The sequence below is a fragment of the Sorex araneus genome, chromosome 1 (genome assembly GCF_027595985.1).
Source record: "Sorex araneus isolate mSorAra2 chromosome 1, mSorAra2.pri, whole genome shotgun sequence".
NCBI lineage: Eukaryota > Metazoa > Chordata > Mammalia > Eulipotyphla > Soricidae > Sorex > Sorex araneus.
Genome location: NC_073302.1, coordinates 398,160,925 through 398,174,709, shown reverse-complemented (window position 1 = coordinate 398,174,709; position 13,785 = coordinate 398,160,925).

Sequence of the window (13,785 nt, the reverse complement as noted above, 5' to 3'; positions counted from 1 at the left end):
CGAACGGCCATCTTCCACGGCCCCCAGGACGTGGCAGGGCTGGTCAGGGGAGGCTTCCGCAGGGCAGGTCCCCCCCGCACAGCTGGGACACAGAGCCTGGAGGGGCACAAGGGTGGGGTCACAAGCGCGGTGCAGGAGTGGCCAGCCGGCTGCCTCTGTCCAGCCCCCCTGTCGTTGTTCCTCTCCTGCAGGCCAACAACAACACCTTGGTGTGTCTGCTCTACCTGGGCAAGCTCAAGGAGTCCCTGCGGCAGCTGGAGGCCATGGTGCACCGCAGCACTGCCTGCACAAGAGCGTGGGGTCTTCCCACAGCATGCAGAAAAAGCAGGCGCGGTGGCCAGCAAAGAAGGCGACAGCTTCAACACACAGTGCCTCAAGCTGGCCTAGCCCCCGCATCCGCGCTCCTGAACCGTGCACGCGTGGGTGTCTGATGTCTTCAAGCAAACGAGGATTCTGGAAAACCGCTCTCACCCGTGTCTGGGAACGTCTCTTCTTGATCCAGAGCCGTGGCCTGCAGCTTGTTGAATTCCAGCCAGTTCAGCGCCGCCCTCATCCCTCTGCTGCTGTTGGTGAATTCAGGAGGTAAACATGCCATTGGCATGGTGGTCACGGACAGAGTCACTGAGTCACTGTCATCCCCTTGCTCATTGATTTGTTCGAGCGGCCACCAGTAACATCTTTTATTGTGAGACTTGTAGTTACTGTTTCTGGCATATTGAATACGCCATGGGGAGCTTGCCAGGCTCTACAGTGTGGGCAAGATACTCTTGGTAGCTTGCCAGGCTCTCCGAGAGGGGCAGAGGAATCGAACACCAGTCGGCCACATGAAAGGTGAACACCCAGCTGCCGTGCTACCGCTCCAACCCCATGAACAGAGAAAAATCCATAATGACACCCCAGGGCCCAGGGTCTAACACAAGTGAAGCAATTTTTCCACACCTTAGGCACACCCCAGCCCCTGGCTTGGCCTTCAGATGGGCTCCCTGGTTTTCTTTTTGAGAGATAAGCCTCTGCTCCTCAATGCAATCCCTGCCCCTCATGGCGTGCAGACACAGGGTTGAAGCAGCGATGGGGTCTCGCACGCTAGGGCTTGTCTAAGGGAGCAGCACAGCTGAGAAAGAGCCAGCGTGCTAATTCCGCGGGTGTGGGAGGGAGGAAACAAGAGGCAGATGAATGGCAATCTAGGTTTGTTTTTTTCTGGTCCATTATTTATAAATTCTCAGGAACATTCAGGTATTAGAGCGAGGGTGCTTTCTATTCCATTTCTCAGTTTTTCTCTGAGGAGATTCAGAATTAATAAGTGGAGCAGGTCAGCTTCCAGGAAGAAGCACGAGAGACCTGGTATATTCTCAATGCACAGAAAATACCTGGCACATATCATCTGTTCAGTAATTATGGAGCAAATTATTATTAACATAAATAAGTTAAATTGAATAACTTAAAACAGGACCCAGTTTCACATTCTTAAATCAATGGTTTATTGTCTTTCTATAGGTAATTTTGGAAAATAGCAACAGTAAGTGACTCAACTCCTTATGGCATATGTGTAAAAACACAGAAGCCAGGTATAGCAGCAACACTGGCGTATTTGTCAAAAAAAAAAGCATCTTTGCAGTATTAAAGAATGGAAATAGGACCAGAGAGTAGTACAAGAGCTAAGTCATGCGTGCCTAGTTTTGTAAGTATATCATCTGGACTGAGAAAAACATGTCAATCATTACTGCTTGAAATTGAATGTGACTTTGTTCCTTGTTTTTGTGTATATGTGTTTTTCAGTTCCTGTTATTTACTTTAATTTTTTATTGGGTTCAGGCTGATACCTGGTGGTGTCATGAATTATTCCTAATTCTGTGCTCAGGAGTCATTCCTGGTCATGCTTAAAAGACCATATGCCATGAATAAAACCAGGGTCAGCCACTTACAAGACAACTGCCTTAACCCTTGTACTCTATCTTTGCAACACAAGCATGTTAACTTTAAAAATTAATGTTATTATTTTTATTTCGCGATTTGAGGAGATAATACTGGTGTGCTCAGGGTTTACTCCGACAGGGCTCAGGGAACCATATGCAGTGCTCAGACAAGTGTGTAAGACAAGCACCCTCCAACACTATACTATCTTTCTTACTCCCCTGCCAAAAAAGTAGAAGCTATTTTATTTTATCATTTTTTTGCATTATAAGATATTTATAATTCATAAAACATGCAAGTAATGAATACAAATAATTATTATTAATATTTTCTTTTTGTCATGGTTGGCATGCTAATTATGGTTTAAATTTATTATTTTTTTATTAATTGCAGATACAGTTACAGATTTACATATTTTCGTGCTTGTGTTTCAGTCATACAATGCTCAAGTACCCTTCCCTCCACCAGTGCCCATTCTCCACCACAATGAACCCAGTATCTCTCCCACTGCCCTCCCACTCCCCCCACCCTACCCCACCTCTGTGACAGGGCATTCCCTTTTGTTCTCTCTCTCCTTTTGGGTGTTGTCGTTTCCAATAGGGATATTGAGTGACTATTGTGTTCAATCTATAGTCTACTTTCAGCATGCCTCTCCCATCCAGAGCAGTTCCTCCAACCACACTTTAATTGGTGTTTCCTTCTCTATGTGAGCTGCCTTTTCCTCCAGCACGTGAGGCCGGCTTCCAAGCCATGGAGCAAACCTTCTGGTACTTATCTCTACCATTCTTGGGTGTTAGTCTCCCATTCTGCTGTTTTGTATTCCACAGATGAGTGCAATTCTTCTATGTCTGTCTCTCTCTTTCTGACTCATTTCACTTAGCATGATACTTTCCATGCTGATCCATTTATATGCAAATTTCATGACCTCATCTTTTCTGACAGCTGCATAGTATTCCATTGTGTAGATGTACCAAAGTTTCCTTAACCAGTCATTTGTTCTTGGGCACTCTGTTTTTTTCCAAATTATGGCTATCGTAAACAGTGCTTCAAAGAACATACAGGTGCAGATGTCATTTTGACTATACTTTTTTGCCTTTCTGGGATATGTTCCCAGAAGTGGTATTGCTGGAGTAGAGGCTATTTTAAAAACCTATACAGATATTTGCCCATGAAGTCTTAAGATAAATTAGCCTTGATAATTTGTAATAAAGTTGTTTATATACGTATGTATGTAGTATGCAGTAGAGAAATTCCTATAGAAGATGGGCCTTTAGTGATTCATTTGTTTTAAGTCATCACTGTTTTATATTTGGGGGGGGTCACACCCAGCAATACTCAGGGGTTACTCTTGGCTCTGCACTCAGGAATAGTGATTCATTTTTGATGGGCTGCTTTAGCACAATAATAAAAATACATTTTATTTTAACTGATGTTGTTGCTTCAAAATGCAAAATTACTACTCCTTTTTCACTTCTGCATAAAATTCAATTCTGTTATTAACACATGGGTATTACTTGTAGAACTGATATCTAGCTACCAAATAGAGTTTTGTCAACTATAATTGTAACAAAATGTTTAGTTTTTTTAAATTTTTTAAAATTTTATTGATTATTAACATATTTATCCTCCACAAATCTGCTTAAATAGGAATAGACAATAGAAAATAAAAGTATGCTTTAAAAAAGAATTTTCAGGACTAAAAGAAAATAGTAGAAAATACGTATACTCTAATTTGAGGGATTTAAATGTTCTTCCAAATATTTATATAATCACTCTGGATCACAGGAATTACTCATATAAACCTCTTATATTACCTGTTATTTATATAAAATAATCCTGTCACTTTAATAAAAGGCAATTATCACTAGGTGAGTTAGACCATAGCTCTTCGTCTAAGTATTATAATAATCTTTTTTTTTGCAACATTTCTGTTTTCCCTTCTATGCCCTAGTCTACAAGGAAGAGAGGAATTTGTGCTACACATTTTATACAAAGTTATGAAAAGTCAGGAAAAAGGGAAAAGAATGTTTAAAGAAATTTTTGTATTTAGAGAATTTAATCAGAATTGAATCAGTGTGTGCTAGTGTTTCTCTAAAGCCATTCTGCATTGTTTCTTTGTATTGAAAGCTCAACATTAAAAGGGTTTGGGATGCTGAGACACCACAGATTCTTAGTTATTTTTTCACCTAAGTTTGGTCGTGTGACTAACTTATCACTTCACTTCACTTGTCTTCTCAATGATCTTCAATTTGCTCAATCGGGTGCCAGTAACATCTCCATTTGTCCCTGTCGTGTGCTAGGGTAGCCCAATAATATCTGCTCGATCCAGGGACAGGAAGTGCCTCAAACCATTCATTCAGGGTTTTGACGAAGAAGTCTGACCATCTCGTTGGTGGGAGGCCACTCGGTCTTTTGATGTCCCATGGAATCCAGACTAACTTAGGCCAAGGAAAATCTGGGAAGCATTTTTAATGTAGTCTATTTTTTTGTTTGTTTGTTTTTTTGCTTTTTGGGTCACACCTGGCGATGCTCAGGGGTTACTCCTGGCTTTGCACTCAGGAATTACTCCTTTCGGTGCTCAGAGGGCCATATGGGATGCTGGGAATCAAACCCAGGTTGGCTGCATGCAAGGCAAATGCCCTATCCGCTGTGCTATTGCTCCGGCCCCAAATGTAGTCTATTTTTTATTTTTTGAGGTAACATTGTTTTACCAAACTGTTAATGTTTATATTTTTAGAAATGTATATTACCAGAGGACATGCACCACCAAAGTGCCAATTGCCATTCCTCTTCTGATTTTTCATTGCATGAGCTCCTCCAGTACTGTCTGCTTTGAGCAAAGGGCAACAGTTCATTTATTAAATAGCTGAGTACTATTCCATTATGTATACTCTGAATCTTCCTTAACCATTTATTTGTTTTTAGAAGCTCAAGTTCTTTCCAAATCTTGACATTTGTAAATAGTGTTGCAATGAACATAGGCGTATGTATATCTTTTCTGAATGGAGTTTTTGTATTTCTTTTTTTTCCTTTTTGGGTCACACCCGGCATTGCACAAGGGTTACTCCTGGCTCATGCACTCAGGAATTACTCCTCGCAGTGCTCAAGGGGACCATATGGATGTTGGGAATCAAACCGGGTCCAACACATGCAAGGCAAACGCCCTACCTACCCATGTGGATCGCTCCATCCCTGAGTTTTTGTATTTTTTTGATATGCAAAAATTTGATGGAAAGTAGGTATAGGAGTGAAATTGCTGGAACATTTGGTATCTCTGTTTGGTTTTCTCTTTTCCCTTTCCTTTGTTGTTTGTCTAAGATTTGCACACTGGCTTGCATTGCTTATACATTTGGTCGTGGTATGAAAGAAATCACACACTTTTGCAGCTCCAAAGCCATGTTTCTTGGATTGCACTCTGCAGTGTGGGGCATTGCCAGGGGTTGAAATAATGGCTTTATACCTGCCAGTTAGGCACTCTACTACTGAGCCACTGTCTACCAGCAGTCACATCCCTGGAAAATACTTAGTGGTTTTGGCCTTTTGATATAGATCATTCTCAAAAGTATACAGTGATTACCAACTTATCATTTTGATTTGTATTTCCTTGGCAATATAGCACTAGAAATATTTTTTTCATCTACCTCTTGGCCAGCTGTATGTCATTGTTGAAGAAGTGTCTGCTGACTTGTCTTTTGCTGATTGGCTGTTTTGGTGTTGCTGTTTAGTCTCATGAGTTCTTTGTATGTTTTGAATATTATAAACTCTTTGTCAGATGGATGGTATAAATATTCTCTCCCATTCAGAAGAATGTTTTTGAAGCAATAGTTTTCATTGTTCAGATATTTTTCATATTAAAATGTGTAAATATTTTATTTTTAATTATATTTTAATTTAAAACATCATGACTTACAAAGTTGTTCATTACACAGTTGTTTTTAGAATTTAGTGTTCCAACACTACCAGTGTAAACATCTCTCCACTAATATCCACAGTTTCTCAACAAATCCAAAGCTGTCCCCTGAGGCATATAGCAAATTTACTTTATATTGCTTGTTCCAACAAGATTTTAAGAAATGGAAAATAGAATGATCAGAAAATAAATCAATAAGTACCAATTTGTGCAATTTGTGATCACTATATGATTTTTACCTGTGTAAATAAAATTAAAGCCATTGAATGCAATATAATGCAATGCCTATTCTCATTTACATATATACATTTACAACTCTGGAATCTAAAGTATATTACATTAAATTTTCTTTTATTTTGAATCTAGTTGTGGTAATAATCATCTTTCACTTGTCATTAGTAAAACTTTTAAGTAACTCTGTGTTACTGTATTTTGCAGTTTACATGAAATATGTAAGGCTCAGATTTTTAGTTTGATATAATTGCATTTATTTATTTTTGCCTTTTTCCTTTGCTAATACAGTCAAATCACCAAAGTCACAATTAAAGCCAATAGTATAGAGTATTTTGTCTGTTCGCCTCTATTTTAGGAATTTTATATATGTACCTTATATATATATTGTAATGAGGGCTAGAGACTGAGCACAGCGGCCACTCAACACCTTTATTGCAAACCACAACAGCTAATTAGAGAGAGAAAACAGAAGGGAATGCCTTGCCACAGTGGCAGGGTGGGGTGGGGGGGAGATGGGTTTGGGGAGGGTGGGAGGGACACTGGGTTTACGGGTGGTGGAGAATGGGCACTGGTGAAGGGATGGGTTCCCAAACTTTGTATGAGGGAAGTATAAGCACAAAAGTGTATAAATCTGTAACTGTACCCTCACGGTGATTCTCTAATTAAAAATAAATAAATTTTAAAAAAAATTAAAAAAATAAAGTTGCTGCATCACAAAAAAAAAATAAAAAATAAAAATAGAATACAGAGTCTATTTTGTATAAAATATACCTTATATATTTTGTATAAAAATAGAATAGAGAGTCTCTAAAAATAGAATAGAGAGTCTCTAAAAATAGAATAGAGAGTCTTGCCCACGCACCTGGTGTCTTTCCCAGGGCATCCTCAGAGGGGATGGGCTCTAGCTTCCCTCCCTAGCCCCGGGCAGAGCTCCCACAGCTGAAGACCTCCAGAGCCTAGCCACAGCCATGTTCAAGGCTCCTCTCCACACGTTTGGACAAGTGTCACACATGAAGGAACCAGCAGAGGAACCCAGGTGTGTGGGACCCAGGGCTGAGACCTCCAAGCCTGCTCGGATCGTGACTGAACCTCCTCAACCCAGATTTCCCATTTCCCAGTAGATAGGCAGTCACACCCAGGGACTGCCCCTGGCTCCACACCATGTAATCCTATCAAGGGCCAGCATCCAGAGACTTAAAGGCAAGCTTCCAGAAGCAAAGCGGCCGAGCGATATCTTATACCTTACTTCTCCCTCTGGGAGAACCTGGCAAAATACTTGGAGTTTCCTGCCCACATGGGAGAGCCTCGCAAGGTCCCCATGGTGTATTAATACGCCAAAACCAGTAACAAGCTGGGTCTCATTCCCCTAACCCTGCAAGAGCCTCCAGTAGGGCATCATTGGAAGGACGAGAGGAGAGAGGTTTCTAAAATCTCAGTGCTTGGACAAATGGAGACATTACTGAGATCACTCAAGAAATTTGACAATCAACGGGATGATGATGATGATGATATATTTTGTATGTTCATGTCTAACATTGAAGTCTTCAATCCATTTTTGAGTTAACTTTGTAAAAGGTGCAATACAACCATGGTGAAGTTTTATTCTTTGCATATTGCTATTCAGTTTTCAAAGTCATATTTTAAAATATTTTTCTCTATTTTTATGCTTGAATCTTTTATTAAACGAACTGTCCATACCTATGAAGGTTTATTTCTGGGACATCCATTATATTCCATCGGTCTGTGTGTCTGCTTTTATTTAACTAGTACACTATTTTTATTACTATGACTTTATAGTTTGGCTTAAAATCAGGGAATGTGATGACTCCTATACTCTTCTTTTTCTCAGGATCACTGTAACTATTTGGGGTTTATGTCTCCAAACTAATTCTACTGGTTTTTCCAGTTATTTGAAGTATACTGTTGAAATTTTTATAAGAATTGCATTGAGACTGTAAAATGCTTGGTAAGACAGACATTTTGATGATGCTAATTTTTCCAGTCAGTTAATATTGGATATCTTTCCTCATGCATTCTATTTCTTTTATGGGAGGGTGCATTTACATCCTTCTATTTCCTGCTCTCTGGAAAACAAATGATAATGCAGCCTTGAGCAGTCATTTAGACATGAAATGGAGCTAAGAATAATGCAAGAGGGGCTGGAGCATTTGCCTTGCATGTGACTGACCAGGGTTCAATTTCCAACATCCCATATGGTCCCCGCCAGGGGTAATTCCTGAGTGCAGAGTCAGGAGTGACCCCTGTGCATTGCCCGGTGTGACCCAAAAAGAAAAAAAAAAAAAAGAAGAAGAACAATGCAAGGGTAAACTCAGGTCTGAATTTCTGATGAATTCCTGAATTTTGAAGTCTATCTCTGAACTCCTACCTTCAGATTGCTTTCGGATGAAAGAGAAATAAAATTATTACTTGATTCTTTTCCTTAATTATTGTCAAAACTATCAGAATTATAATGATAAACCTTTACCTCCAACATTTTTCTTTATAGTACAGACTCACAACCAGAATATTTAACATTACAAGCAATCATAAAACCTGCAAAGATTTAGGTTGCTTAACATCACGAAGTGATGTTAAATATTTAAAAAGAGAAGAAATTTGAGAAATTCTAAGAGGTTCAGATTGCTACTGATTATCTGAAAATACAATACTAAAATTATAATAAGTTTCTTAACATTTTTATCATAATTTTTCTTAAAGAGATTTATATATATATAGTTTTCTAATTCCATTTCATGGAAAGAAAAGCAAAAATATAGTTCAGAGGTAAATACCTGTTCTCCCTACAGTTAATGAGGAACTTGAAGCTTCAATGAAGAGGGACCAATTGTGAGAATATCACAGGGGTTTTACATGTAATAGTTGTCTGAGCTCTAAGGGTCCAGTTCACAGCCACAAAACTAAAATCTTGTTGCCTGGAGGAAAGTAGGTTCTTTAGGGATATTCATCTTCAAACAGATGGAACAGATCTAGAGCTGTGTTTTGCTCCCAGACAAGAGGGTTGGCAGGGACTGAACAAGAAAGTGAGACCCAGCCAGCCAGCTGGTTGGGATGAAGGCCAAGAGACGGCCATACCTAGGGTCAAAATCCAAAATAAAGTCAAATTTAGCAAGGAATGAAGAATATAGGCAGCTCTATTTCAGAAAGTCAGAATACCATAGTGAAATTATTGAAGGAAAATACAAAAAAAATAAATGAAATAAACAAAAACCCAAAGGAAACCACTGTGCTTTCAATGGGATCTGCTTGTCTAAAGCAAAATTGATGAAGTCTGTGTGGGGATGAGAGTAGGGGGTTGGTAATGAAAGATAAACTCTGAAACCATTGAGAAGCTTAGAGTCTAGACCCTGGACATTATAAGCCATAGGAGAACTGTATGGACTGCAGGCCTGGGCTGCCTCTTTCATGTGTGCCTTTACTCTTTTCCCTTTTCTGTTGTTGATGATGTTGTGATGACTAGGACTGCACACTCCTAGCTCTATTATTTCAGTTGTGGTACTCTCTCGGGGTCCTACAGTATAAGTTGCACTGTCCACACCCCGAGTCATACTATTCACTGACACTGAGGGTTGTGGTACTGTACAACACACACTGGGGTTGCACTTCCCAGACATTATTGGCTTTTGCCGTGTCTTACTTTGTGGGAGGCACAACCCATTATCATGGACTTACTTACATACACTTGGCTGCACTATTGTCAGAAATGGTCTGCAGTTCTGAGCACCTCAAACAGCAAAGCTGCCAAATCACACCGAGTGTGTGTGTGTGTGTAAGCCCCAAGAATTGAGTCTTTATGTTTTCAAGGCAAGTGTCAGTGCCATGAAAATATGTCTCAGACTCCACATGTTCCTCTTCCATACACCAATTTGATGGTATGCAAGACAATGACTCAAAGCTAAGTTAATTTGGATTTAGCATCTTAGGAGACAGGGACAGTGAGAAGAAATAATGGTTTTATGGAGACAAAAGGGGCTAAAAAGGTATGATCATTTTCAATTAGGATGTAAGTTAGGTGGCAAAATTAGCAGCATCAGCAATCTGTGTAGTGGTGAACTAGAAAATGAAAAATGAGATTAACTAAAACTCTAGAACCCAGAGTATTCTAGGCTGGGTGATTTTGTAAGGAAACTGTCATAGGAAAACCAGATTTTAAAAAAAAAGTTATCTGGGTTTTCAAGATACTATTCTGCAGGATCTACTGGACATCTAGGTGGAGAGAAAGACACAGTCAGAGAATTTTTTCATGCTAATTCCAAAGAGTATTTGGAACTTGAGACACAATATATTTGAAGTATAGCACCATAAGAGTCCAGAAAAGCAATTTAACTGAAAAAAATTATAATGTTAACAAAAACAACAATTTATCATTCTTTTTATTCTCATATATATAGAAGCCTACAAATGTTTAACTCATTCAACTATAGATCATTGATCACATGCTAAAATAATAAAACTGTCATATTAGAAGATCATATTTGTCAAATCAACTTCTTGTTCCATCATATTTATTACCTGAAGAACAAACTTGCCATTTCCAGATGGACTGGAAACATTCCATTCTAGGCCGTGTTCTCGACGTGGAGTTCTTTGGGTGATCTTCTCATTCCTACCTTGGCATTAAAATCACCAACAATGACCTTGTAGAAGGTGTGGTTTTCTTTATAAAACTTCTCCAGCCCTATGTAGAACTTCTCAATTTCTTCTTTATTGTAGTTGGATGTTGGTGCATAGACATGAAGATAGAAACTGCTGGCAATGAGCCACATCTATTAAAATGTAAGTGTCCAATTTGGGTTCTTAGGCATTTGAATGAGTCAATGCTAATGGCCACGTTCATGTTGATGAGGACATTGACACCACCAATGCCTCTACTGTTGCATGTTCCAAGGAACAGTTCTTCTCCTGTGTTGAAAATGGCATGATATGATCGATGCCTTCTCGTCTCAGTTAATCCAATGTCGTCATACTTGATCTTTTGCGCTTGCACCATCAGGTCCTCGATGGATGCATCCGTTGCCAGCATACATGCATTAAAAGTGCAGTCATTTTAGTCATTCTTCATTTTAGCAGCCTCATTCGGCCCTGAGATTTTAGCAGTCTCTCCTTGCTTGTCCTTCTTAACGGTGCTATACTGGATACTCTTCCAGGGTCAGGGGAATGAGGCCCATTTTTGTTACTGCTTATGGCATATTGAAAGCTATGGGTAGCTTTCCACGCTCTTCCATGCGGGTGGCATGTTGGTAAACTCTTCGACATTTGGTACCATTGCCACCCCTTTGTCACATTGAGTGGTGAATCATCGAGGGGGATTTGTAAAATGTAGAGCTAAAATATCAACCTCCCCCTGCCCCAACACACACACAGATTATATAGCTCTGGATAACACCCAGTCCTATCTGAGGAGCTGAAAGCAATTCTAAACCTGGGGAGAGGATGGGGGAAGTAATCTACATCTCCTTTAAAGAACAAAAAACAAAATGCTATCTGTAGATCAGGAACTCTTGCAGATTTTTGAATGGATTAGCTAAAACAAGTTTACTTTTCTATGGATTGGAAAGCAGGAACCCAGTCTCATCATTTTATTTATGCTGTTTTTTGTTTCTTCTTTTTTTTACATTTTAATTTGATTTGTATTTAAATAATAAGAGTGATTCCCTGTTATAATAGAAGACATCTTCACAGACAAAGGTAGGGCCCAAAGGCAAAGTACAGCAGGGAAGGAAACCAGTTGTCAATCACTGTAACTTACTTCTCCTGAAGAAGTCTGATACTAGTCACTCTGTCAAGCTTTTGCCCTGATCCTCTTAACCTGTGAGAGTCAGCCTTGCTTTTGCTTGATAAATGTTTAATTGGCTTTTTAAATTGTTCATTCTTCTTAAATTCTTTTTAGTTCTACCTTTAAGAGATTTTACTAGACTTCTTTTTTATCTATTAATTTTTATTAGACTTTCATGATTTACAATCCTAAATTACTATTTTGAAACAATCTTAATGAGTGTTTTATATCTATAGCTCCACTGTACTATATCCATAAACAAATCAATATTTCCCCATCATTGTCCCTCCATTTTCCTTTGGCCAACTCAGTTCTCAGTTTTATTATCAATATCTCAGGATTTATATTCAATAGCCACTGACCTTTGCCTAGTCTTTTACTATGTTTCTTTATATTCATTCCACTATATCACTGTATCACTGTCATCCCATTGTTAGTCAATTTACTCAAGTGGACACCAGTAATGTCTCTATTACTCTCAGCCCTGAGATTTTAGCAGCCCCTCCTTACTTGTCCTTCCCAACAATTGGACAATCTTTCAGGGTGAGGGGAATAAGACCATCGTTACTGTTTTTGGCATATCGATTATGCCACAGGTAGCTTCTTGCCAGGCTCTGCCCATGCGGGTGGGATACTCTTGGTAGCTTGCCAGGTTCTCCAAGAGGGAGAACTAGGCTATCAGATGTCAGCTATCAGAACTAAGCTATCAGCTTCCCAGGAGCTTGGTTTTATAGTCTCTGGATGTTGGCTGTTGATGGGATTACACGACGCCAGAGGCAGTTTCTTAGTGTGACTGCCTAGCTACTGGAAAATGGGGAATCTGGGCGGTAGAGGCCCAGTCCCAATCCGAGCAGCTTTGGAGATCTCGGCCCCAGGTCCCACACATCTGGGTTCCCTGCCAGTTCCCTCATGCGTGAAGTTCGTCCAAACATGTGGAGAATGGCCTTAAGCATGGGTGTGGCTGTGTCCTGAGGTCTTCAACATTATACTCCTCATTTGAGTTAAATCATCTGTTATTTGTCTTTCTTGATCTAATTTAGCACAACACCTCCCATATCCCATGCGAGCTGAACAGATTTTACATTTTCTCATTTCTGAGTGGTATTCCATTGTTTATATATGCCATATTGCCTTTATTCACTCATCCATTAAAAATATTGCTAGAGTGAACATAAATGTACATATAACTATATGTATTCATATTTTAATATTCTTAGTATGAACACTCAAATGTGGGATTTCTGCATCATGTAGAGCCTTTTGCAGAGAGACTATATAGGATAAATTCTCACCAGGAGTTAATGAAAGTTTGTTTTTATCACATCCCCAAAAACATTTATTTTTTATTGTAAAATTATCCTTGCTGTTATTTGGTGATACCTCATTACTGTATTGATTTGTGCTTATCTGATAATCAGTCATGGTGGAAGGCTTTTTAATATGCCTCTTGACCATCTGTATGTCTTCACTGTGTGTTTGTTCAGGTATTCCCTCCATTCTTCAATGGGATTGTATGTTTTTTGCTACTGAGCTTTGTGAGTGCTTTATATATCTTGGGTATTAACCTTTTCTCAAATGAATGGTGTGTGAAAAATTTCCCTCCGTAGTAGGGTGTCTTTTCATTTGAGTTCTTCTGCAGTGCAGAAACTTTTTAATTTGACATACTCCATTGTCTAAAAAATGTACAGGAACAAGTGAATAGAAAAAGGAAGGGCCTCATTAAAACGTAAATAATTTGAAGTGTGAAAGATTTCCACCAGCATGGGTTAAAGAACAACTTTAAAGAGAGAGAGTGATGGTGTTGGTTGAGTTGGGTGGTTGAGGGACTATCTCCATTTCCATCCCTCAAACAGAGTGTTATAATATTTCCATCTATATCTAGTGATTTTTAAGGAAACTCATGTATATACATGAGGGAGTCCACTGAGCAGTAACA